The sequence below is a fragment of the Amblyomma americanum genome, chromosome 2 (assembly GCF_052857255.1).
Source record: "Amblyomma americanum isolate KBUSLIRL-KWMA chromosome 2, ASM5285725v1, whole genome shotgun sequence".
Classification (NCBI taxonomy): Eukaryota; Metazoa; Arthropoda; class Arachnida; order Ixodida; family Ixodidae; genus Amblyomma; species Amblyomma americanum.
In genome coordinates this window covers 7,254,702-7,280,391 of record NC_135498.1, presented here as the reverse complement: position 1 = coordinate 7,280,391, position 25,690 = coordinate 7,254,702, and the positions used below count along the sequence as shown (strand labels likewise).

The 25,690-nt window shown below is 45.6% G+C and overlaps 1 protein-coding gene and 1 long non-coding RNA gene across 3 annotated transcripts in view; both read left to right on the top strand.

The window, feature by feature from the left end:
• Positions 1-3,760, top strand: part of LOC144120490 (uncharacterized) — a 276,226-nt gene extending 272,466 nt beyond the window's left edge. The window contains exon 5 of the long non-coding RNA XR_013312447.1: positions 3,690-3,760. This is a non-coding gene — a long non-coding RNA (uncharacterized LOC144120490). The remainder of the gene's footprint in view (positions 1-3,689) is intronic.
• An 8,080-nt stretch (positions 3,761-11,840) lies between these two features.
• The window catches only part of LOC144120489 (uncharacterized), a 250,212-nt gene continuing 236,362 nt past the window's right edge, over positions 11,841-25,690 (top strand). Inside the window, exon 1 of one of the 2 annotated variants that reach the window (XM_077652931.1) lies at positions 11,841-12,136. The gene's annotated coding sequence lies outside the window, so the exon portion shown is untranslated. The remainder of the gene's footprint in view (positions 12,137-25,690) is intronic. The other variant, XM_077652933.1, reaches the window with a different exon arrangement.

The following is a 25,690-nucleotide window of genomic DNA, read 5'->3' as shown; positions in this document are numbered from 1 at the left end:
ATGACCCATCGGCTACTGTTCAATCGGTGTCTGTGTCAACTCTGCGTAAAGCAAATCACGAAATTTGTACATTACGGCAAAGTAGTTTGTGTTGTTACAGATGATTTTAACCTCGATTATTTTAATCCCCTTCCATGAACGCTACATACCAAATGTATTGTACCAGAATCAAAGTACAGAAACAAAGACTCCTCTTCGCGGAGATTGTGTGCTTACAATTCGGCATGATGTGAAGCGGCGGATAGCGATCTGTGATTGGCTCCACACACTCTTGTTATCAAATGCCGAACATTTTGCTTTAGTTATACACATATTTGCGCCTTCAGCGCGCCCTGTGCAACACTATGTCGATAACACCTGGTGTTCTTTGTATTGAACAGCAAATCTTACTTGTCATGTATTTACAGGCCCATTTTTGTGCGTCAGCAGTTTTCAGTTGGCACGAGTAAAACGTTACAGCCATCATTTGAAAAATGTGAATTTTTTCTTTCTCCCTCTCATACAAACAGCACGAAGCCGTATGACTAACGGAAATCCAAAACACGGATTTCAGTGAAGAGTCCGGTATGTCATTGTTTTATCTGTTAATCCTGCATTCACGTGGCTATGGTGTAAAAAAAAAAAAAGCATTCGTCGAGAGCGTGCAAACCGGCGGCCAGGCAGCAAGCAAGAGCGAGCCATGCCAACGACCACTCTCGGACACGAAGCGGCGGACAAAAAAACACGCGCGGCTGAGTGCCGCCAGCATTTATAGGAGGCGCGGACGGTGAAGGCTCCATTTTGGCAATGGCTGGCGCATGCATGATGCATGTTCCGGGACTCTGCTTTTGGTCGTCTTTCGTAGCTTTCTCTCTCTTATTTTTTTTTTGCGCTTTGGGGAAGAGGCCTCTTGCTTCCATAAACCGAGACGAAAAAAGAGACTACAGCACAAAGCCTGCGAGGGAAAGTGGTTGTGGAGGAGAATGATCTGGGCTGCCGCTCTCCCTGGAGGTGCTTCCTTTATTCCTTCTTTTTTGCAGTGCTCAAAGTTTTGCCTGCGCACCTGTCTTTATTTATTATCTCGTGCGTGCCTTTCTCCCTTCGCATGTCCTGAGCACGCCTCCTTACGCCGGCATATTGGGGCCTGTTTTTTTTTTCTCTTTTGCTTTCCTCGTTCCTTTCTTTTATTTTTTGTTTCGCTGGCCAGCATGCATTGTCCGCCTGAACTTGTGCGTTCTCCCGTTGACGTTCCGTTTCCCCAGCTGCTTTTGCGCGCAGTGAAATGAAAACACGGGATTCGAAAAGCACGAGTCAGCGCCCGTTTCGGTGAGCTGTGCTTGCTATTTCGCCCTGGCTTTCTGGGTGCAAAGCTATTTTCCATCAGGATCTGTGTTCGATGTGCAAGCCATTTCCACGTTTTCTCTTGTAAGGTTTGCGTAGGGCAAAGAAATGAGGCTGGTCATTGAACTGAAGCAAAACTAAGTTATGCGCTTCTCGACACGATGATTTTAGCTTTTCTTGAAAAGCAATGTGTTATGGCTGTGGCTCTTATCTTCCTGTGTAAAGGTACCACACTAAACTTTGCAGAAAACTGTCTTTAATAATGCGTGTGTGGTTCTCAATACATTGCTCCGCAGTTCTCCGAAATCAGAGCGCCTCGTGACTGGGCACAGCGTCAGTGGCCGTTGTGAATTAGGTAGTTTGAAACTCCACTTTTTGCTTTGCATCTGCCAAAGCATACGCCACCGGGTACCTCATTTCTTGTTATTTTTCTGGCAGTGTTTGCAGGCAGAAGCCCCATCATCGTCGAACAAATGGCTTGAGTGAGCAAACCATTTCGTGCTCATGTGTGCGTTTCTATCTTGCTTGTACACTAAAGCCGAAGGAAATTTTCAAATATTAGACTGCACGTAAACAGATTCAAATGAAAAAAAAAAATCAGTGTTTGGTATTCGTTTTTAAGAAAAGCCCTGCATATGTAAGCCGAACAAGTTATGGTAATATAATCTCGCTAAGAGCAAAAAATATTTGCAAACCATCACACTGTTGCAGTATGCACCCAGTGTGCTCGCGCCTACTTTCATTCTGGCGTGACGGAACCAAGTGTATCTCAGAGAGCATCGCGGACTGTTCGATAATGGGCGTGGTCGTTGCGGTCTCTTCGCCAACATCGTCCAGCCTTTTAGCGGTTCTACTGTTCTAACCTACGACGGCCAGAATAAACAGGGGCAAAATACCAGCTGTTAGCACTGCTTACATTTCGTGTAGTCTTTTCTCCTCGCTGCCATAGTTTCATCATCATAATCAGCCTGATTACATCCACGGCAGGACAAAGGCACCTTTCATGTCTCTCAAATTAACTCTATGTTATGGCAGGTGCTGCCAGCTTACCCCTGTAAAAATTCCTAAACTCAACCGGCCACTTACTTTCTGCCGCGCCTTGCTACGCCCACCTTATCTTGGACTAAAGCGGCTGTTTGGGCTTGTTGGTCAGTGAACATGGTAAAAGAATGCAGCGCGAAAAAAACACAAGGACGAACAGAAGTGGACAGGACAGGGCGCTGTTTTTTTTTCGTCCTTGTGTTTTTTTTTCGCGCTGCATTCTTTTACCTTATCTTGGAATCTATTCAGTTACATTAAGAGACCATCGGTTATTTTGCCTTCGCATGACATGCCCTACCCATGTGCATATCTTCTTCATTACAACTACGATATCATTAGCTCCCGTAGGTATTCTGACCCATTCTGCTCTTTTCCTGTCTTTTAACGTTAATGCTATCAGTTTCCTTTGCATAACTCGCTGCGCCGTTCTGAATTTAGAATTGGCCGTTTTCGTTAGCTTCCACGTTTTTCCCCAAAAACGTTAGTACCGGTAAGATGCAGCCGTTACTTTATTATTTATCCTTTATTCAATAATTACCCCGCATTGTCCGAAGGCGTTATAGCAGCGGGGTAAAAATTTGCGAAAAAAGACATCTTCATCTTCATCTTCAAAGACATGTTTTCCTCTTGAAAGTATTGTTCCCCAGTTTACCAGTCGTCAAAAAAATTGTGCTTATGAGAGACTTGTCACCATGAAACCGTAGACTTTACTTTCTTTAAGTACAACATTTACGTGATATCGTGATACGAAAGGACCAGTTCTCAGCACAAACCGGGCATATGATTCTGGGGAATTTAAAACAAAGTTTTTTGAACTTTGTGCAAAAGAATCCACCCGATTAACAGAGTTTTCATGCGAGATTCGGTTGTCAGTGGTCTGTTCTGTAATGGAGGCTAACCTTCTGGAATGTTGTTGATATAACGTTTTGTGTTAAGCCGCAGGGCGCAATGCCGTGAGATTGTTTACCTCACGAGCGCTCATGTGCCCGAAGCCACTATTGAAATCGAAACAATGGTAGCATGCTAGACTGATAACCGGCGTAGACGCCTTGAGATGTATTTCCGTCTGAGCAAGTTATTTCAGGGCACAGCTCAGAAAAGCTGCGCGAACATACACTGGCTTGTGGTCCTTGGTTTCATGCGCGAACTCTGTTTTTCTATATACCTGTGAGTATTCATGCTGTTTTGTAAACTCTGCCTTGAAATAAGTGCTCGTTGTGCCCGCATTCTCCGAAAACTTCTAGACGTATGAACAAGCTGACATTACGCGTTTCTTTTTGTTCACTGCATTCATACTCAGCACAGTCACTATCTCGCTTACCCTGCAGGCGGGCCACACAAGCATGCCAAGCACTGTCCTGAAGCAACAGCACTTCATCATGGCCGAGTCTTACTAAAAAGTAAGCATTTTTTTTCTGCTAAGACGCAAATTCACAGTTACGGATTACTGAACCACAACGCGATATTAAGCGATATGCTTCGCACCAAGATATCAAAGGTGGTTCTGAGAAAACAGACCTGCATAGCATGTGCAATGTGCTGTCGAAGAAAACAAAATCTGATAGTTCACTGACAGAACACAAGAAAAAAGTCTCCTTGATAATGTCTATGATTAGGGCTGAACGTGATAAACGTGCGCCTATGATGCAAGTGCTATTGGTCAAATGTTTAGGGCGATTCCCCCAAGGTGGAGTATACTTGTAATAAGGGAGTAATTACTCATTGACATCCACCCAAGCGCAGCCATACGGTTGCAAAGGAAAGCTGTACAGCTTTCTCAGAAACTTCGTAGTTAAAGAAAAATTCGTCCTGGTTCGGAGTTCGAATACGGGACCAACACATCACCGGCGCAGTTGCTCTATGAACTGAGCTAACCAGGACGGCAAGCTTTTCGGTAAGGCTAGAGCGAAAGTGCCATTGTGTTAACGTTGAATACTCTTTCGAAGTTAGAGAAAGCACATGGTTAGAAGTTAAGGGGAGAATAAACATATCTGCTCGAGCTGCCGGCTTCCCCAAATAAACAGTACCTTGACCAGTTGTTTCTTTACAATGTGTGGCGAAAAAACGTGGAATAAAATACTGCGTTAAAATTTTAAGTGCAATAGAGAGTCTGTCCTCAAGCATTCATTAACGCGAGCCCAGCGTGATTTCAGGCAACATATACGCGAACTCACTGGTGTTCCTCTGCCGAGTTGACAACTGGGGCGGTGCTTAAGCCCTTCGTTGTCGTTTGTTTAGCCGTAGAATAAAAAGAAACGCCAGCGCTGTAAATGACAGAAAAAAAAGCATATTTCTCCTCGAAGGCTCCCGTTTCCTTCGCAGGGCGTAAATCCTCGACCGCCGGCTCATTCGGAGTCGTGGTGCCTCGTGGAGCACGTTCAGGCGAGGATTTTCGCCACTTGCGCTGGAAATTAAGTTGGCGTGAGCAGAAGCAATCTTCGCGAGCCGTAATTATGCGAGGGTCGCCGCTGCGACAACGCAGCCGCTGCGCACGTGACGCTCGCTGTTTCTGCGTCTTCGTTTCTGACGGTCCCCTTCCTTATGCTCGGCGTCGCGAGGAGTATTAAAGAACGCAACCGAGGATGGAAGGCGCTCAGAGCGCACGCATGAACGCTCGCTTTGAAAATAATTATGAATTTTCATGCCGGGATGCGCCACATTCCAGCGCGAAATGCCTAAGACTCTGCCAGTCATATTACACTGCTCTCTTTTATTTAGTTTAAAATGTGAGCAAAAACGTTTGTTCAAGCTCCGAGCAGAGAGGATGCGATGTGCGCACATGTTAATCCCTTTCTTTTATGCTGATAACTTTTTTACCGCTCTAATATTGCCATTTTTAGCTTACAAAGTAGTCTAAGAGCTCCTTGGGTGCTTTGTTTAGCTAGGACAATGTTGAAAAAATTCAAATACTGCGAACTTCAAGCGTTAAAACTTGCACTACAGCTTCTGTCGCGACGAGAATAAAATGCATTCCTTAAATGTGCTGCTGCGTTGAAGTGCTGACGTCATAGTTGACGTCATCGCTGACGTTACTGACCTCATCCCTACTTTCGCCTGCATGAATGCAACATTCAGAATATTGATTATAAGATATAGGAAACGCCGTATGCTAAGTGGTCATTGAGGTGGCTTCAATGTTTGAAAATTCGTACCTGTAGAATATGTTCCAACTCATTAGAAAGAAATATATAAATGTGTCATGCGGGCAGTCGCAGGTAATAACATCAAACAAAATCCCCAAAATCATTACTAGCAGAAAATTCTGGGGCTGAGTCCACAAGACTGTTCGCATTGAAACCGGCTCGATTCGCGGGCAACCGCGCGTGATTGGTCCGCCACCGCGTGTCGTTAGCGGCGTGGCGTCAGCTGGCTCCGGTTCTGTTGCCGAGCATGCAGAAATACATTCTGAAGGCAAAGCGAACTACTGTGCTGTTGTTACTCCGTACTGCTGTCTAAATCATCATAACACTATATAACACTGTTTTACCACTTACACGCGCCCAGTATATCAATTTAGGTGGCTCGGAAGGGACTGCTGCATCTCTCCTGCTTCGACACGCTAAATTAAGTTCCTGAGCTGCCGCCGTGGTGGCGGAGTGGTTATGGCGCTCGGCTGCTGAGCCGAAAGACGCGGGTTCGATCCCGGCCGCGGCGGTCGCGTTTCAATGGAGGCAAAATTCCAGATGGCCGTGCGCTGTGCGATGTCAGTGTACGTTAAAGATCTCCAGGTGGTCGAAATTTCCGGAACCCTTCGCTAAGGCGTCCCTCAAAGCTTGAGTTGCTTTGGGACGTTAAACCCTCATGAACCAAATCTAAGATCCTGAACTCCGACCCCAAAGTGGAGAACTTAAAAGCAATGCGTCTTGGAGAGCATACGTTGCTCTTGTATTCAACGCTGTTCCTTTGTAAAGGACACGTTTTTTTTTAATTTTATAAACGGGCCATTATTAAAGTGGCGACCTGACGCTAAAATATTTACAAGACTACGCCGTGTAAAAATCGCTCATATCTTGCTTCTTTGTCCATGCGTTCTTTATTTTCTATATAATGTGCCGTTTGTCTCAAAAATGCATCGACATGGAAGGTGGCAATAGGCTAGCGCAATAGGGCTCAAGTTTTTGTGCAAGCACACACACTAACAACTGCGAAATTAACATTTCAGTAACTCATTTTAATAGCGGACTCGTTTTAAAAGCACACGCCTTCACTCCATAGCCAATGTCCATGCGTGCTGCAACCAACAAAAACCTTACAAACCTATTTAAAGTTCTCAACCAAAAAAAGTGAGTGCCTATACTACTTTCTTTGCTTTAAAACTGAAGTACAATCTAGAGAGCTTGTATAAGGCATTTAATTTATGCTATAAATGAAAATGTTTTCTCGTCATCCTTCCCGACTGAAAATGCCAATGGCGCTCAAAAAAGTTCTAAAACGAACGACCGATCGCCCCACAATTAGATTAGTGAGCAGCACGGGCCCGATACTCCGGCGCAAAACGCGCTATTCACGCTCATTGAGAAAAGAAAATGCATCGAGCAGCTTCTTCCTGACATAAACCAGCGATTCGAGCGTCTACAGCTGTATATTCTAAGCTAAGGGAAATTGGGGGGTCACACTGCGTGTCTGACGGGACCCTTCGCATTCATCCAAGCGATGCTCATCCTCACAGGGCTTTGCGTGACTTCCTGGTGTCCTGTTCCAGGCTGTTTTGTGCTACGCTAGGCAACAATTCCTCCCGAACAATGATGAGGGTCAGCAGCGGATGGTAGCGTCGCTGTATAAATAAACACTGTCTCTGCCACAACTTTCGGCAGCGCCGACACAAGGCAAGGGAGAGTGGGCCCAACCCGGCTGTTTCCTGCTTGGTATTGTTCTGCCGTCTCTAGGTGTTCTTGCTGAGGGTTACGTTTAGTGCGGGCCTAAAGAAAGGACACATGACGTAGGGCACAAATCAGAAGCTGCGAGCAAGGTAGAAGAAACTGTTAGCATGTCGAAGGAGGTACATGAATTCAGAAAAAAATGAAGAAAACAGATAGAAAACGAACGTACTTGTAGACCGTTAAGTCTTAAGAAAAGTGATTATAATGATGTACCAGAGAGGAGGCCGGAATGGGCAGTGCAGTATACGAATGTTCGAACATTAAGTTTAGGTAGTCAGGAAACTGGCATCGTTCGGCAGATACGAGTGAACAAGAGCCATCAATGTAAAAGAGAAAACGAAAGTGATCAATTTATGCAAGAAATACAGGCTGAAAAGTTTTAAACCGCGTTTTTCTTTTTCACGCCAGTATTTCGTGTCCGTCCAAAAGCGATCACACCTGTGCAGGTGATCTAGAAAGGACAATCGCCATTCAGCTGATATTTTGCATAGAGAAGGTTTTTCATGCGTGCTGACAGAAGAAGCACCAGCATCAATGGCTGTCATCTGAATTACATTCTCCCCAACACCAAGCTAAAGAGAAACGACCGATGTAGGACGGTACCAGGCACGCAAACGAAAAAGCGATGTTGTTGTCTAGCGAATGAAGACCGAAACAACTCTGTCGAAATTAGTCTTGCATTAGTCTTTATTGCATGCCGTGATTGTATACACCTGTTGAAGAAAAAAAAGAGGAATAAAACGACAAAAGTACTTCGTCGTGAATTGGGCTCCGCATATAAAAACGAAACAATGAAGTTGGGAGGATGAGGCCTTTTGCCAACAGGTATAAAAACGAGATAAAGTAGGATAGTGCCGCAAATGGTAGCGGCCAAAATTAGTTCTTACTGCCGGGGGCAGAAAATTACAGCTATTGGAGAGAAAAGAGAACATCTCTAACCTCTCCGGCTGCGATACCTTATGGTGTGCCACTTTTTTTGCCCATACCTGTCACATTCTTGACGAGGTGGACTTGAGGATGATTATGTGTAAAAGCGGGTATCGCCTGACGATCGGGTTAATACCGCCACCTAGGAAATTCTGTCAAAAGAAGTAAATATTTTTAAACCCCATTTCCTCCAGCCGTATCATGACACGATGAGCATGACACACCAGGAAGCAAAACCTACACCATTGTTTTGCGCGGCAGAAAAACTGTTTCAGGTCCACCTCTTTCCCTCAAACTATTTTTGATTAGAACTTGGTTCCTCAATAACTTTTTCAAATTTTTCTTTGTACTAAGACTTAGAAAAACCATCTCTTTGATTAGTTAAAACGTGTACTTCTTTCCCCATTGCTTCTTGTAGGGGCGTACTGTTTTTCTATTTGTTCTTCGTTTTACATAAAATAAATGTCACGTTTTTATGTTCATCCTGCTTTGCTGCATAGGTCACAGCTAAATTTAAAGAAGTAAATATGAAGCTTGTGATTTTGTTTTCTTCTCTAGTAGGAGGTTGAGACAAACGGCAAAGAGAGCGAGCAGCTTTGGGTTGATTTCTAAGATGAAAGTGGATCAAACCAACACCACTGCACACAGATTTTCGAGATTGAATCTACCCTTAGTCAGTCTAATACATCATTCACTGCAGTGTGCCCGCCTGCTGTTCCCTAGCGAAGTAATTTCCATACACAGACCAGCACGAGTAATGTCTGCGCTTGACAATGTCTGCTGCTGCACACAGTGCTCGTCTTGCTATCGCTCAGATTATGAACGGAGGCGTCAAAAATAGACAGATCTAATATGTTTGCCCCCAATGAAGAATCTATATATTTAATCACCGTTCTGCAGCAGATAATTTCTTATGAATACATTTATCGTCATCCGTAAAATAAAATATTTTCTGATTAGTGACACTGGTAAAATCATTATGCAGGTGCTCTTCTATTTAAGCCTGCACATTTGGTTGAATTATACGTCCAAACCGAAAAAACAACGAGGTAACTGCGGTCGTACACCAGTGGCGATTCCACATTCTTTCTTCCCTTCAATTTACTCGGCAGCAGCACAACAGTGAAGCGATCTCTGTTGCCTGCGGTTCATCTGGCGCCATGCAGCGCCAAGGTTTTCGCATTGACCTAGCATTTTACACTTGATGCAGTGCGCATTCGTAAACGTGTGCGCCTGCACTCTGTATACTCCTTCTTTCGACCAGTGGCGTTTAAGAGCTCCATAACGTGTTCTCTCTCTGGTACTTTCTCTCTCTCTCATCCACGCAGACACAGACGTGAGCTTGCATTTGACACCGTGCCCGAAAACGATCTGGTCATTGCTAGCTCAGCCTTTCGGAGCGCGGACTCCGGCTTTGCCCCATTGTAAGTGTCCCGCAAGAGATGCAATCTCGCACGCTCCGAAATGGGTGTCGTTATTTGGACCAGCAAAACAAAAACAGTAAAGATCGAGTATCGCAGCTCGGAGCCGCCATTTGCACACCGGTTAACGGGCATCCAGTAACCGACATTCGGAGCGAAACCGAATGGTCCAAAGCGCATCGAAGTGGCTACGAGATAACAGCCTTTAGAACGCGCAAAAGAGTCGTCCACATTCCCGAAAAGGGTGCATAGCAGCGGCAGCAGCCCTGTTTTGTCAGGATAAGAAACTATCTGGTTTTGTTGCGCTTCTATTCTCGCTCTTTTAAGCCGGCTGTGCGTTAGTCAGCTAAACGAGCCCATACAGGCATCGCGCGGCGTTTGCCCTTATCGTGCTACGCCAGCTGACAAGGTTCTTACTGCAAGTCGTGTAGACCGAATAGATATACGCATTTCTCTTGCAAGTTGCCCCGTGTTACGGCCCAAAATATGCCCACGGAGTTCATACCGACGGGAGCTAAGTGAGTAGTAGTGATATGTGGCTTTTGACGCCGTCTTTCTTTCTTTCTTTCTTTCTTTCTTTCTTTCTTTCTTTCTTTCTTTCTTTCTTTCTTTCTTTCTTTCTTTCTTTCTTTCTTTCTTTCTTTCTTTCTTTCTTTCTTTCTTTCTTTCTTTCTTTCTTTCTTTCTTTCTTTCTTTCTTTCTTTCTTTCTTTCTCTCTTTTTTTCTTTCTTTCTTTCTCACCAATGAACGGCGCGACTAATAACGCAGCATACCACCGACTGAAATGTATCACCGTACTGAGCTCGTTGAATTGTCTAATTTTACTATCAGAGCGCAGAGAGCGTCTAATTTTATCACCCTTCGATCGTGGGATACTTCCGAAGCATCCAGGAATGCCGCGATTCATCGCGTTTTCAGTGCAGTAGGCGATTGATTGGAAAAGCCGAGCTTAGTAAAAGGAGCACGGACAGTGCGTGTCTGCCGCGCACGACTTTAGAAAAAACTGGATATGAACCATTCGGTGTCTGACTCTGCATCATAGCATTGGTGACCTGTTGCCCCCGGTATAGCAGGGATGAGTAACCCCATAACTCGTCGTCATCGTCAATGCCCAATTTAAAGAACCAAGCATGACAACGCATATCAGCGTTCGCATGTCCAGGCCTCTTAGTCATGTTACATGTGAAGGGCCTGCAGTGCGTCCGAACCGGCTGGCATGACAGGAACGAACGACTGCAGTTACTCAAGAAATAGCGAAAATATTTAGCTTCGGCCGCCGCGGTGGCTAAGTGGTTACGGCGCTCGGCTGCTGGCCCGAAAGACGCGGGTTCGATCCCGGCCGCGGTGGTGTCGAATTTCGCTGGAGGCGAAATTATAGAGGCCCGTGTACTGTGCGATGTCAGTGCGAGTTAAAGAACCCCAGGTGGTCGCAATTTCCGGAGACCTTCACTACGCCGTCTCTCATAGCATGAGTCGCTTTGGGACGTTAAACCTTAATAAATCAGGTATATAACTTCAGTTTGAGACAGCAATAGCCATTAAGCCGATTTTGTGGCAGTGTGGACAAAGCCAGCTAGTGCGACAGTTTATCTGGTGAACCAGGCCCTCAAAGTCGGAGGGAAAGACAAGGGATAATAAGGGGGTCTCACTTGAAATGGGGGAGCAGGAATGAGAATGACTGCTCCAGATAAATACAGGAAGGAGTACGAGATCATGATGGCTACTGTTAATAAATAACCTGGGTTGCGTCCTCGGGAGAACAAAGCCCTTCATCACTGACCTGCAATTATCTCTGCCGTGCGTTACTGGCGGAAACCCTATTCCCGCAAATTTCATAATTACGCTTCCCCAAATGACTCTCCGTCGTTACCCGGCTACTGCCTTACCGAATCCCAACCTGTTCTTCCCGTTCCCGTCTCCGTTCATTTGGAAACTATTCTGTTGCCCTCACAAACCATGGGATGTCCACTCTGCGTTCGATGCCGCTCCCAAGTCCATTTCCAGAGAATGGGAAATAAAATAATGAGTTGCTAACTAGTTGATTTTAACGCCTCTATTGTTGCCCAAACCTGTGTGTTTTGTCAGCACGGCTGAGGGCGGAGACGGGACGAAACGCGCGCCCTGGCGTCGCGCTTCCAGCGTCGCTCGCCGGGTGGCGCCGCTTCTCGCGACGAGGGGCCGAGCACGTGATTCGGAGTGCCGAAATCGATGGGGGTGTCCGAGATTTGCGCAAAGCATCAAGAAACAACTCATTTCCCGGCCCGGGAACTCGCCGAGAAGGCAGCGCAAAGGGCTTCGTCTCTGGCGAGTGGGGTTCGCAAGTTTGTTGGCGACGCCTGTGTTCGCGGCGTGCTGCGTGTCGGAGTGTGCTGTCGGGGAGCGGGAAAAAGACCACTTCGCCCACGTAGTCGCCGCAGTCGACTTTATTGCAGAGGGTTCCATGTGTTGTCGCCCGCGTTTGCGCCGTCGTGTCCTGGACCCGTAATTAAGAAGAAACTTTGCGCGTGATGGAAATGCCAATTACCTGATGCACCCTTTTCGGCCACGGTAAGTTCTAGCCTTTTACTAACGGCCGGATACAAAACATTTGCGGAGCCTAACAATCTTGGATGGCGATATACTTCAGGAGGAAAGTTGCACGAGTTGGTTGGATTAGACATGGTTGCAAGAGATAAACAAGACCACGCACGACAAAATCGATAAGACAGCGGAGCGCTGATGGTACAATGATTGATAATTGATAGTCTGTGCCATGTTGTCTATCCTCTTCTTTCGTTCGTCGTATAGAGTGCTGTTTCAACCGCCTTTAATTCGTGAAGTAAAAGATTTAAAAAAGGTCGATTATGCAAATACCGCTGTGCGATGTCTTCGACTGAGTGGCTGGCGCACCGTGTTAGCCGCAGAAAAATGTGCAGCCTTAACCATTTGTCTTCTGTTGCGGTGCATGCCATAGTTGCTGAGAAACAACATAGCATTGCGTCTCTAGTATTCTGTCAACTTTCGTAGCATAGTGCAGCTTTGGTTCCTCGCCTCATAAGGGTAGTCCTAAATGCTAATCAGCTCTACTATTGATCCTTTATAGTGTTGGTTAAGAACTACCCATCGCCTGCGCATAGAAGTTGCAGAATTGATGCAGTGAAGTTTTCTAGCTAAAAGTACTAGCTTTCCTGGAAATTAGAGGTGTTTCCGATTATCTGCAATGTTTCAGAAAAAATGCAGAAAGCGGGATGTATTGAATAGCATTAGTGCTGCTTATATGCGTGGCGTCTTTCATGTCCTTTCAGGCCTACGATCTCGCCTTTTTTTTTTGCCTTCTTCACGGGCAACCGTTTGCGAATAAGCATTGTTCGTTGTTCACGTCCTCTCTACCCAATCTGCCTCTTCCGAAGGACGGTGCCGCGGTGTTTACCAGGAGCATCTATGAAGTCCCGAGATGAGAACGGAGAGCATCACATCACGCATGAAGAAGCAATACTTTTGAAATTATGGTGAAGGCACGAGGCTTTCGATAGTGCTATAGTTTTGATGCCCTGATAATGCACAGTAATGAAGAATTTGGCTTATGGGTATCAAAAAATATTATGAGAAACTCAGTCAAGCAATATAATCCCAATGTCTAATGCCAGTTAGCGCATGCAAAGTCGTCTCATCCTGAAAACCTTGTCGGCATTCCTTAAGTGTGTAATTTTTTTTTCAGGCCATTGTTACAGATGTCAGGTGGACGGCACTTTGTATCGCCGTCTGAAAATGTACTTCGCTTACAAAGCTCATGATTGTGAGCTTTTTAAATGTTAGGAGAGAACAGGCAAGAACAAAATGGTCAGCTGTGTCGTCGAAAGCTGTGCAGCACAAACGCGTCCGCGTAGTGGCTGTACAAATTCGTGTTAAATAGCTATGATAGAGGCTGCGAGAGGTTCTCTAGACTGTAAAAGTTTTTTGACTACCATAAAGAATGTCAAGATTATCCACATCGTTTCACTAAGCTTCTTCTGTACCAGATACCAAGTTTCTAAGTTTCTCTAATCTGCTACAAAAATATTACAAGAACTTTAAAATCTTACAAGGCAGTAACCATGGATCTGTGTGGATATCGTTAATGTAAGTGAAGCGTTATTGTGACCGATGACGCAGCATTATTATCAAATTCGTGCAGATTTGCAACGCGAATTGTTTCTTTCAGGTAAATTCACTGCACATAAGTTTCAAAATTCTTCTCATTTTCTCCTTTTGACAGCTTCCTAATTTTCAACAGCAAATGAACGGCCGGATGGTGTTTACAGCTACTGACGCGCAGTAGGCCATTGTAAGGGCACAAAGGGGCGGAATGTCTGTCCACAAAATGCATGAATAATAATCTGCAAAAACAGAGAAAGCAATACCTGACAGCAGCTGAAATCCTCTCAAAGCTTAGATTCCGGCTCTATGTGCTCGCACTTCCGACCAAGCTTTGGCGCCTGCTCTCAACAGGTTCAGTCAGAGACAATTTTCTGCGCTTATCACTGCATCGCTGCTGTAAAACCCGCGCCCTGTGTGCCGCAATCCGGAACTAACATGCTTGATTACAAGGCACAGATGCGCAGATTTCAGGGCAGGGGAAAAGCGAATCGCACAAGATAGCTAGAAGCCTCGGGGCTCTAGCATTTCGCCTCCATCGAAATGCTAGAGGCCCGTGTACTTTAGAATGTAAAGTGCCAATTAAGAAACCCGAGGTGATCGAAATTATTCTGGGCTTTCCTCTACGGCGTCCCTCACAGCCTTAGTCGATTTGGGACGTTAAATCCCATAAACCAAGTCAAGATTCTGTTTCATAACATACAAAAACTCTCAGGCCATCCCCGGTGGATAGCTTGAATGCGTTTGCATTTTATTTTGCGTCTGATTCGGTTGTGGCTGATGCCCATATATGAGTAATTAGCCATTCTGTAGTTTATATTATACATCACTGTGAGCTCTCATGTCACTCCTGGTGCAGTGCTGCAGCGGTTAAGCGATGCGCCAATGCTCTGACAGGTATAGCTGTGTCAAACACAGCCACTGGTGGCGCTTGTGAGACCCAGGTTGCTCTTCCCGAACGACCTCTGACGGCCAGTCATAATTTTACTGCAACCTGCCTCGGTAAGCAGTCTGCTCACAATCCGGTGGGCAGCCTGCCAGGGTGGGCAAGTATGGATGACGTCACAATGTTCGGACCGTTCCACGCGTAACGCGTGATGCCACAACCGCCATTCTCGCTTGCACAGACCATTCTAATGCTAACAGATTAAAAGAAATAAAACATGAACGAGTCGTGAAGTTTAGCAGCTTTGACAAGCCAGTGTGCGAGAACTTGAGACCGTATAAAACGCTTAAAAGCGACCCTATACATGCAGTGACTACGTGCGGGTAGGTGCACGTATTAGTTTACTGGTGTTTAGTGCGCTTGCGCTGTAGCACAGTACCGCTTGATGTTGGTGTTACATATAAACGATATAGGTTAGTTTTTATTTGATTTTTTTTGCTCAATAGAAAATTGCACTGGAAAGCACACAGTATAAATAATAAGAGCGCAACAAAACAAGAAATAGGCTCAGCTAAAGGAGGCAACAGCGAGGAATGAACAAAAAAAATGGGTTACAAGCGTACAATCTTGAGATATCACAAACTTTTATCACACGCATCTGAAAAATTTAGCCCAGTAATGCCTTGCACCTACCTCACCAAAAGTACTAGCTTGTCTGCAGTAAACGCTAATTTTGCGTGCTGCATCCTTTGAAAGTGAGAAACAACGCTGGGCGACGCGAATGGTTTGAGGGAAATTGCTTGCATTGACACGCCACTCTGAGAGCCTCGCGTTTGACGCCAGAGATAGTAACAGGTATAGATGTTAGGAGGCAAAAGGGCTATTCTTAACTATATAGCCTATTAGGGTCCTACAAAAGGGCGTTGCACATCAGCTCGGCGACGCCATCGCCTTACGGTGTCATAAGGCCGACGGTAAAGATACCATAAGAAACAAGCGTTCACTCAATCAGTGCGCTATTAATCTCAATTTCTCCTCCGTAGACGACCTTGCTCCCAGGTCTGGCTCATTCGTCCTGTTTGTTGCACACTCAGTGTGAGTTCATCCCCGGAGAGTTTGTTGGACGCCTACAGCACGACGGGTCTTCGGAGCGAGCGGGAGATCGGAGCTCCGGCTGCCACCGGCCAATTTGTACGCGTCACGGGGTGAGCTAAGCCAGAGGTTGCGGCCGGGCGCAGCAGTGCACCCGATTACCCCGGAGCCCTGCACCGCGCAGTCATGCTATGAGGCCCTTAAACGTGTAGCGATCCCGGACTCAAACCATCTGAACTCGCTCGTTTTTTTTTTGTTTTTGCTATATCAAAAATGCGGGCGTGACTATCGCGCTTCATCAAACGTGCACTCTACTGAAAATGGCTCTTTTATCAAATGTGAGTAGTTTTGAAGCCTTGTATCATAATGTGCACGCAACGGGGGTACTAGCAAAATTTCAAATTGTATTTAATTGAACCAGAAAATGTTATTTGTGAGACGCCTTGCAGTTTTCACGCTTTCTACATCTTGGCACCTGTGTGGGTGAGTGGCGTCGCCGAGAGCACGGCAGCGTAGACGCACGTCGGTTTGGTAAACCACGGTGCTTGAGCTGTCGTGTAAAAATTTTATGAGCTTCGCCCAGAGCAGGAGCGCTCGAACTGTCGGGCTCAGTAAGTAGCAGCCAGTCGCCTTCTGTGTGCTGTCAAACTTCAAAGGCAATTCCCGCTTAGTTCCTCTCGAAAACACATTCCTCTTACGAACTGAGTCATCAGACCAGTGCTGCTCTAAAATGTAAATAATAAGGGGTGTCTGGTATGTGTGCTATTCATCAACATAGTGTACGAAAAAACGTCGAGAATGCATGTCGTCTGGTCAGTTGTATATTAATACAGGGATTGTATCAGGCATTTAAGCGATTTTCCGCCTCATTTACGGTAACATGCAGTCTATATTAACGAAATTGTGCTAGGTGGGATGTTAGATGCGTCGCTAGGTGCTCCGAAGCCTGTATCCTCCAAACACAGTTCACGTCTAGGCTTTTTTCTGGGCCACCACAGTAAGCATATATGATTTGGCGGTACACCGCAATGACAACTGTGTGCATCGCAGTGCTTGTATTTTCGTTACCGGCAATCTCAAGCACCCGCAGCAGCTTCTTGCTCGTGCGATTAAAATAAAAGGCCGTAAAAGACATCACTTCAACAGACCAGTGGCGCTCTCATCTCATTCGTCGCAAAATCTTTCAACACGAAGCAACCTGTACAGTCATAGATCCATACAGCATCCACTGTTGCGTCACATCAGTTATGCAATGAAGTGAAGCTCGGGTACACGGAGAAAGATGTTCGCGCGAATAGTGCAGAGCAGAGTCAGAATAAAGGAGAGCGCTCCGGTCTGAGAACAGAGCGGTGAAGAAAATAGAAGCGCGAAAAAAAAAATATGGCATAGACAGGTGCGTTTTTACGGGGAATAAAAACATGTTTTTGATATGTATTTATTTATGCTTGAACAAACGCTTACAGCTAGCCGACAGTCCTTCTGAAGCGCATAAAAAGAGAATGACGCAACACACCCAATGCACCTAAAAGCCCTGGCTAGTTATGAAAGAAACTGTTGCTATTGGGCAAGCCAGCAGAAAATGACGCTGGATGCATTTGTTCCAGAACAAGAAAAAAATCGCGTAGTTGACTCACGTTCAGTGTAGTAACGCATAAAAACGCTTCTTCCTAAGCTTGCGATGCATGTCGACAGATCAAATGGAATCCCTTGTTTTCGGTTAATTCCTCTCTCTTTCAAGTTACAACATCGACCATTGCGATTGCACTACGCATCTGTGAAACTGCCCCTGCAGTGTTACTCCATTCGATCCTGTTACCGTGATATGAAGGCGTATATTTTCACTGCTTTTGATTAGTGTAATGGAAACGCGTGCAAGCCGAAATAGCTTTGGGAAAGGCATTTCGTTGAAACGATAAAAGGATGCAAACTAAAAGCTTGCTTCTTTACTGGGAACGGGACACTGATAAGTGTTGCAGGTTGGTCCGCAACTCAACAAGCCTGCGCTCTATGCTTATTGGTCAGAATTTGGCAATGGCACCCAGTACGATGACGTGATAGAGTTTCCTCATTCGGCTTAAATACTGCTACATTGCCCTAGTCCCTGGAGAAGCTCCCTGATGCAGTTATTGTTGTAAAAAGGAGGGTACTGCATAGGGCAGAGCGTGCAGTGATTTGTGTGCAGCCCTTTGTTCCTTTGGCTGAAACATAGCATTCCCCAAAATTTGAAAAACCAGGATAAGTTTCTGTTTTCCAAGAAATTGAATTAACGTAAAACTGCGATGGTGATTTGCTGGTTCGTGAAAAGAATAGACGATAATTCGGTGATATTTTTCCAGAAAATAAGTACAAACCTCAACTGTCCTTGTAAAATTCAATTTTACCGAAAAAAAAATTATCCAGGGCCGAGATTGTGTAATCACTTACCAAAAAATGCCAGACGAGTTATTTTTTTCTCACAATTAAAATTGAATCCCTAGTTTTACTGCGCCTTTTAGTAAAGCGGCTCGGTTGTATGCTTCATATAAGCATTCCACCATCCTGTTTAGACGCCATCTTATGTACTGAGCATACGCACAGCCCTTCTAGAACGAAGGCTTGCTCATCTTATCAATAATAATATTATTACAAGGCTTAACATAAATAAATAATAAAGGCCCAATATTATCTTTAATAATATCAATATTTAGCCTTGCAGAAAAAAATTACCTTCGCAGGAAAATTTCTCGTACTATTCTAATCTGTGTTTATTTATTTGTTTGTTTTCATTAATTCATTCATTCATTCATTCATTCATTCATTCATTCATTCATTCATTCATTCATTCATTCATTCATTCATTCATTACAAAAACTAAAACTAGGCTATTGCAGCAGGCAGAAAAAACCGCGAAGTACAGTAGCACTAACAGGCGCATTTAAAATTTTCTTTAAACTTTTAACGAAAGTGGCGTCAAGAAAGGAAAATTTCCGTGGCATGGGGAACAAATGCATTTAAGCTCGCCATGACAGGTTTAGAAAAGACAAGCAAATGTTGCTGAATAATAAACAGACTCGTAGCGTTCAAGTGCCCTCCTATTAGATTTTTTCTACTTCCCTTCCTCGGTGTAAATATCAAGTTCACGCTCTAAAATTATCACCCCAGTTTACTCTTGGAAGTATATCATTCCCGAATATTTGCATTTGCTCCTATAAATAAAAGCTATGTTAAAATTTTAAAATGTTGGATAACAAGATTTTCTTTAATTAGGTTCACCGAAACTATGCGTTTACAATAACTGCCATGGCTTTTGAAACCAGTAAGCCTGCTCAATGCCACAACTTACTGCTGCAAGCCGATGCGCGTGCTAAATAATGCAACGCGCCACAAAGTTTCTCCGCCCAGTTGTTGAACAAGCGGTCGCTGCGGTAAAACGGCGCTAAATGCACAGCTGTAAGTTCGCAATGCAAGTTAATTGGAAAACAACTTTTGCAACCTTCTAATTCCAGATAAAAGGTCGCCAAGCCTCACTGCCGCGCGATTAGAGGCGTCAAAAACATAAACTGACGATTTATTGGCAGCAGTAATCGGGTTGTTCTGAGCTTTGAGGCTGCTTACGTCTCGACACGTCTGCCTCAAAGCTGCGTCCAGTCGACGGCCTTACCCTCCACGCAGTGCTGCTGCGCGAAAAAGTAAGTTCGACTCGACACTACTGGTATTCGTGAAAGAAATAAAAATACTACGCAAATCAATCTGTGTCCGTCCCCGCTGAAAGTGTGTTGCAGAAATTACGGCAGTCATCGCCCGTGAACGAGTGGGAGGGCGGTATTACACATCTTTCTTCGCGCGTCGTCAAAAAGCTTGAGCCCAGATTTCGTTGCCGTGTCGCATCGAGGGGCCTGTAAAATGTGTATAATCTCTTTAGGGCGGGTTTAGAAAGCGCGAAAGCAACGACACGTGTCGTCGTCGTCGTCGAGCGACGCCTCTAGCGGAAATTTACGGAAAAAAAGCTGCAGAAAGTTGGAACCTTTCGTGTCGAGTTTCTCATAGCCTCATCTGACATCGGCGCTAAAAAGGATTAGCGAAGTCGACCGGCACGATGCCTTTCTCTGCGCTTTCTTCCCGCTACATGGGTGGGCCAGATTCGTTTGCGCATTTTCTCGCTTGTGTTTTTTTTTTGTCCAGTTTACATTTCTAAAGATTTTGAAATTCACTAGGCCCACAGTTCCCGTCCTGTCTATACACGCACGCTGTGAGAGAGATGCGGACGCCTTTCTAAAATTCAGTTGATCTCTTCACTATCTTCGGGTAAAGTTTCGCATCGGTCGCTGTACCGGCAGCTGTAGTCTTCGCACGTCGAATTTAATAGCCACTGGCCATCTTTAGTCGGGCGGAACTTTTCCAGAGATAAAGCAGGAGGCCAAGCCTTTGTTATCCTTTCAGGAAAGAGGCCTACTTTGGCGATTTGCATTTGCGTGCGCGGGGAATCGAGCGGGCGGCGCGTTCGCGCCACGTAATTTGCCTGGACTCGCCGGAACAAGCAAGGGGTTCTCTTCATCAGGGACGAGGATAGAGTTGGACGTTGAATGTTGTACGTCACGCAACCGGTTGACTTTCGCTCAATGAAAGTTGACGTTAAGTGCAGCATAAGCCTACCAGACTGCACGTGGCGTGCTAAGTTTAAAACTACAGGCGCGTTCTCTTGAGCCATTTACTTGGCTCTTTTCTTTTTAGCCTTCTCTTTTTTCTCTGAATAGCCACTGGGGAAAATTTGGCTGCATCTAAAACTCGTTGTGTTTGAAGCGCTCTATACTCCGACGAAGGGGAACGGCAGTCCATGGCAGTGACATCGCGCAAGTTAATGGAGCCTGTCACCAAACTACAAAGGGCCTTATTTTTGTCCACATCCTTGTACAGCCTTTGCTGCAAGACAACTCATGCGTTTAGAGTTCACTGTATTTATACCATTAGCGCTGTCTTGCAGCGCGTGCTCCAGCGTCCACCGGTGGCAAGAGTTTGGCGCCGCGCATAAAACTTTGTTCACACTTTGAGGAAAACTGGTTGCCTTTGCGTCTATTCACGTCAACGGGACGCCGCTATTGTGCACGCTGTGAGCTGGCCCAGTAACGCTTTCGAGCAGCCTTTCCGAGGCTGCCTTGCGCGAGTTCAAAGGAAATGCGCCCCCCCCCCCCCCCCAAAAAAAAAAGATATCACTTGTCTGGAAGCCACTATATGGCGAAACATGCAAGTCCGCACACTACCAAACTTTGCTCGACGCAATAATATCTGGGCCGCGCAATACGCAAGTAAAGCATGCCCGGCCTGCGGATAGATATCAGACATCCTCCACATGGTTTGGAACTGCCCGAGCAACGTAAAACGCACAGTTTACAGGAACTCAGTCATAAGCAGTGGGAGGCAAAGCTGGCTCACACAGAGCTCCCCCTTCAGCGCCAGCTGATTGGTCAGGCCTGGATGGCCGTATTCGCCAATGGTTTCCCGGACCTGAGTGAACCACTCGTGTAATAACTCTATATAATAATAAAGTTTATTCTCTCTCTCTCTCTCTCTTGCGCGAGTTACCAAGTCTAAAGGTTCCACCATCTAGGGTGACATACTTTGTGAGTCATATGAATGCGCGCTTGTTGTTCAAGACATCAAGGTCATCCGCGTAGCGCGACTGCCCTCGACTCTTTTTTGCTTGTTTGATTGTGTACGCGGGAAAACGATAGATCATTTGCTATGCCGGGCTAAAGATGTTAGTCTGTTGGATAAAAAACAAAAGGGGTCATGTGGTACCGGACACTAATCTAATCAAACGAAACACAAAGTTCGAGAAAAAGCGCCCTGGAAAAATTAGAACGCACAGACACTTAACAAGGGACATTCCACACCGAAGATCGCCGAAGAAAAGGTAAAAAAAAGATATTTCTTAAATGTAATTTTGGTGTGCAGGGTTTTTTTGTTATTTTTGCTGCCATTTTTGGCCGCAAACGAACTTATAAATCAAACAGTTATCTTTTGAATACAGGCATCCGAGCCGAAGCGTCGGACACGAGCTAATTTCATTCCTAGATCGATTCTGTCGTACCCCTATCACTTCCATTATTCCAGCGAGCAGAAACGGCTGATGGCCTTTGATGAGAAACAGCAATTTGATATCTGGCTTGATTAACTCGTCCCTGTCCAGCACAAAGTGATCGAACGGGCAGTCCGCGCAGAGGAAATGAAATTGAAACACTGTGCTTTAGTTCTGAATTTATTTTATTTTTCGAATATCGCATTTGTCTCAATTCTCTTCATACCGGTCAAGCGGAGAAAAGCGCGGCATGTCGGCTCGCGAAGCGCGCCTCATTTTCGTGTAATTAGTGCCCGACACGACCCTTCCCGCTCTGCTTCGAGCAAAGCGATATGATAGCTCAGTTTTTTTCTCAGTGCTCACTCGCACAGCTCAAAAACGAAAAAGAAAACATGCCATTGGGAGATTCGTCGAATGGAAAGCCACGCAATGTTAGATAGGCGTTCAGGTTCTGGTCGGCGGGCTTTTGTAACACATCGATATGCATGTATCAGCGCAATCGCGACATCTAATTAATTCTCGATCCGTCGCCATTGTCTCTCTGTTGTCTGTACTTTCTATGGCGGATTTCCTTCCCTTTTCTTCTCGAAGTTCGCGGACTCATCAGCTTCACAATTAAAGGCGACGCGAAAATCGACGAAGGGAGTCTGTGTCTTCCTTCTGGTGTTACTTTCTTTTTAGTGCGGCCATGCTTTTAGGTTGCTGGTGAGGAGGCGATAGACGTACGGGTGCAGATGAGAACGGCACGATAAAAGAGCCGCCAACGCCGGTTAGCAAAATCGAGGAACAAAATTAAAGGTCAGTTCAGTGGGGACTCGCCAGCACAGAGGCGAGAATTGGCCGACATTTCTGCGCCTCGCGCGCCATTCTTTTTGTTCCTAATCGAACATTTGCTCTGTCTCATTGTTTTTAATAGTAGTTTACGTTGTCGGTCTTGCCATTTTTTTCCAGTTTTCTTACGCATAGCTTCTGCTTTTATGTCTACTGAGTTCCGCCTGGATATGGCCGCTTGCAGTATGTTCCTTCCTTTTCTTTCTTTTTTTGTCTCGAGAGCGAACTTGTGGCGGCTCTGCCAATTATGCTGACACGTCGGTTGAACTGGACGTTGGTAACGGGAGCGCGAGAAGAAAGGGGGGGGGGGGGGGAGGTTAATGAAAGGGGGCAGCGGGCAGCGTATAGTATTGATGCGGCGCTTATCTGCTTCCGCTTTTAATTAACGCCGCCAGCCACATTAGTAAAAGGCGCGCTATATAGCAATGGTTAATTGAAAGGGCCGTCGATCAGACAGCGCACATTCGGGAGAAGTGATAAGTAGCTTACGTTGGCACGAATACACTGGCCGAATAGGAGCCTGTAAGAAACTCCCGCGTGCTTTTCAAAGAAGCCGAGATGTTCTTTGTGCGACGTAATCGATAAATATGCCGTGTTTTCTAGCGAAGGACCTCATTTTTCGAGATGATTCTCTCTGCGCAGCTTTATATGAGCAGTGTAGTATTTCACTGCAATAAAATAAGGACTGAAAAAAAAGCAATTTGCATCGAGCCGTGAAGCGATTGGATGGTTTTAATCTCTGTACCCTTGATTGCAATTGGTATTTACTAATTAATATTTGAAATGCTTACTTCTGCAGTAAACGATTTCACAATGGGCTTTGGTGCAATGTACGCAGCGCTAACATTCTAACTCTACCGTTGCAGTGATTCCGCTTATAAAACCTTGCTTAGAGGGTGTAGTGTTTGGACGCTTTTGTTCTAATACTTCACTTTTTCACATATGAGATATATCAGGAAAGGTTTCATGTGTATCTTGTTCATTTCTTTTGTGCCTTCTCCATTACAGAAACCCAACGAAGAACACTTACACCAGCCCACAACACCCTCACTAGAGCCGACGCCATCGCCTGGCGCCAGCTTCAGACTCTCCCACACTGTAGCATTTTTCACAAGTACCTTTTCCTCCCCACGCAATACCCTTAATGTTACCCGTAGTAAAACAATCCGAACTAAACACTCTATCACTCCGTCTGAGAGTGCCGGCACTCACCAGAAAACCAAACACCAATCTCCCACCCTTCATACTCTTCCTCGAAGGCTGCCCTGTCCGGCTTGCACCCGAGCGACCAGCAATCGGTAATCGAGCGGGCGCGCCAGACCGCATCAGTCATTGAGGTTCTGGACAGTGCACTCCGGCCATCATAGACGGCTATAACTAACTTCAAATAATTTTTGTTTGCCACAGAAGCAGAAACAAAGTCGTGTCATTGTTCCTCGCATCAATATCGACGGACAACAGGAACGGGATAGCGTTTAAATCGTGTTCTTGTTCAGTGCCCACAATAAAATAGGGAATGGCGGTTTCATTAGAATATGTTGTTACAAGTTCTATTTACGATGGCTGTTTACAAATACGGGTCAACCTGAGCATGGTGCGTCCGCGGTAAGATGTTCCTGTTGTTGTTGCCTTAGTGACATGGCACATACCCACGACGGGGTATAGGCCTGGGTTCAGTCAGGAGAGCCAAAAGAAGAGGTTAAACTGTTTCCAAGCTAATCGTTCTGCTTTCGGTAATATATCAGAATAATTAACAGGAAAGAAAAAAACGGGAGAGAATATCAGCGAATTGAATACATGAAAAGATTCCGAGCTTCTTCTTTCGCGTACTCACTTCGTCGTTGATCCTTCATTGTCCATATGTAGCGCGTGAAAGCATATAAAAAAAAAAACTTAGAGTTTTAAGTCTAAGAAAGCACTGAGAAATTTTTCTCTAATATATTTTGTGCGTCGAGTTTTGGGTGTTGGTTATAGAAGAAAATAAGTGATTAGTTATTTTAATACTCCTCTCTATTCAACATCACACGAAAAAAAAATAATTCTAACATTCCCTTGTGCTCTCCCTGATTTTTGAAACTCGCCCCGTGGTTGTTTCTTTGTGGTTGAGTGAAATGATGACTGTCAATTGATATTTTTCTTTCCAAGCGGAAATGTTCAAGCGCTACTGCTGTTTTCCTATCTCTTCATCTGGAACGTTCGATGCAGGAAATGAACTGAGCAGTTAATGTGGCGGGCGTTGCGCCGAGCGTCAACTCTAATGCTGCCGCGAATGTCGTGACTGAGTGCTTTTAGATCGGGCCCCCTTGCTTTGCTTCTTCTTCCAGTGACGCCGGGTTTTGTTTTCATCGTTCGCGCGTTGCGCGGACACTCATCCGCATTCGAAAGCTCTTCCCGGGTTCCGTTCCACTTTGGAGCGAGACGCGACCCCCCATTGCCTCCACGTGGTCGGTCGAAGCCAGCGGCAATAACAGTGGTCGACCCTTCATCGCGCACAGACACCGGTCGAAGACAAAGCAGTGACGGCGGGTAACAGAGCAAACAAACACCCTGTTCGAGCTGAGAAGTGGCCTAGAGGGCGGTAGCTAATAAAACAAAATTAAGTAAAAGATAAGCTGTTGTGAGCGAGTCCGTGTCAGAAACGTCATTCGCCTCACGCGAGTGACTCGGCGCCGCTTCAACTGCACCTGCTGAGCCTATTTTAGCCGCCGTCCATCAATGCTGCCGTGACGAAGAAAGCCGCGCACGCCGGCCAGAGTCAACAAGCAGGACTAGCCGAATTGACGCGGGTGGCGTGAGGTCTCGGCCACACCTTCGCTGCCACTTTGGCCTCTCTTTACGCTTTTCTTGTAGTTTGCTTTATTGATTCCTCTGTCTCCCTTCGTCCGGGAATAGTGGCCGCCGTTTTATTCCGGATAAACGCACACTTCGCTCTGTGACCCTCTCACCTGCAGGCACGTTCCGTTTCTCTTGCTTTTCTTGCTTCGGCGTGTTTTGATCTATCAGGGATCGTCAACCGCTACCTAATTAACTGTCCAGGACCTTTCGTATTTTTCCCCTGAAAGGCCTTAGCGGGAGTCAGAACGATGCGGCGGTGTACGAAATTGATCATTGGCTGTCTTTTTGT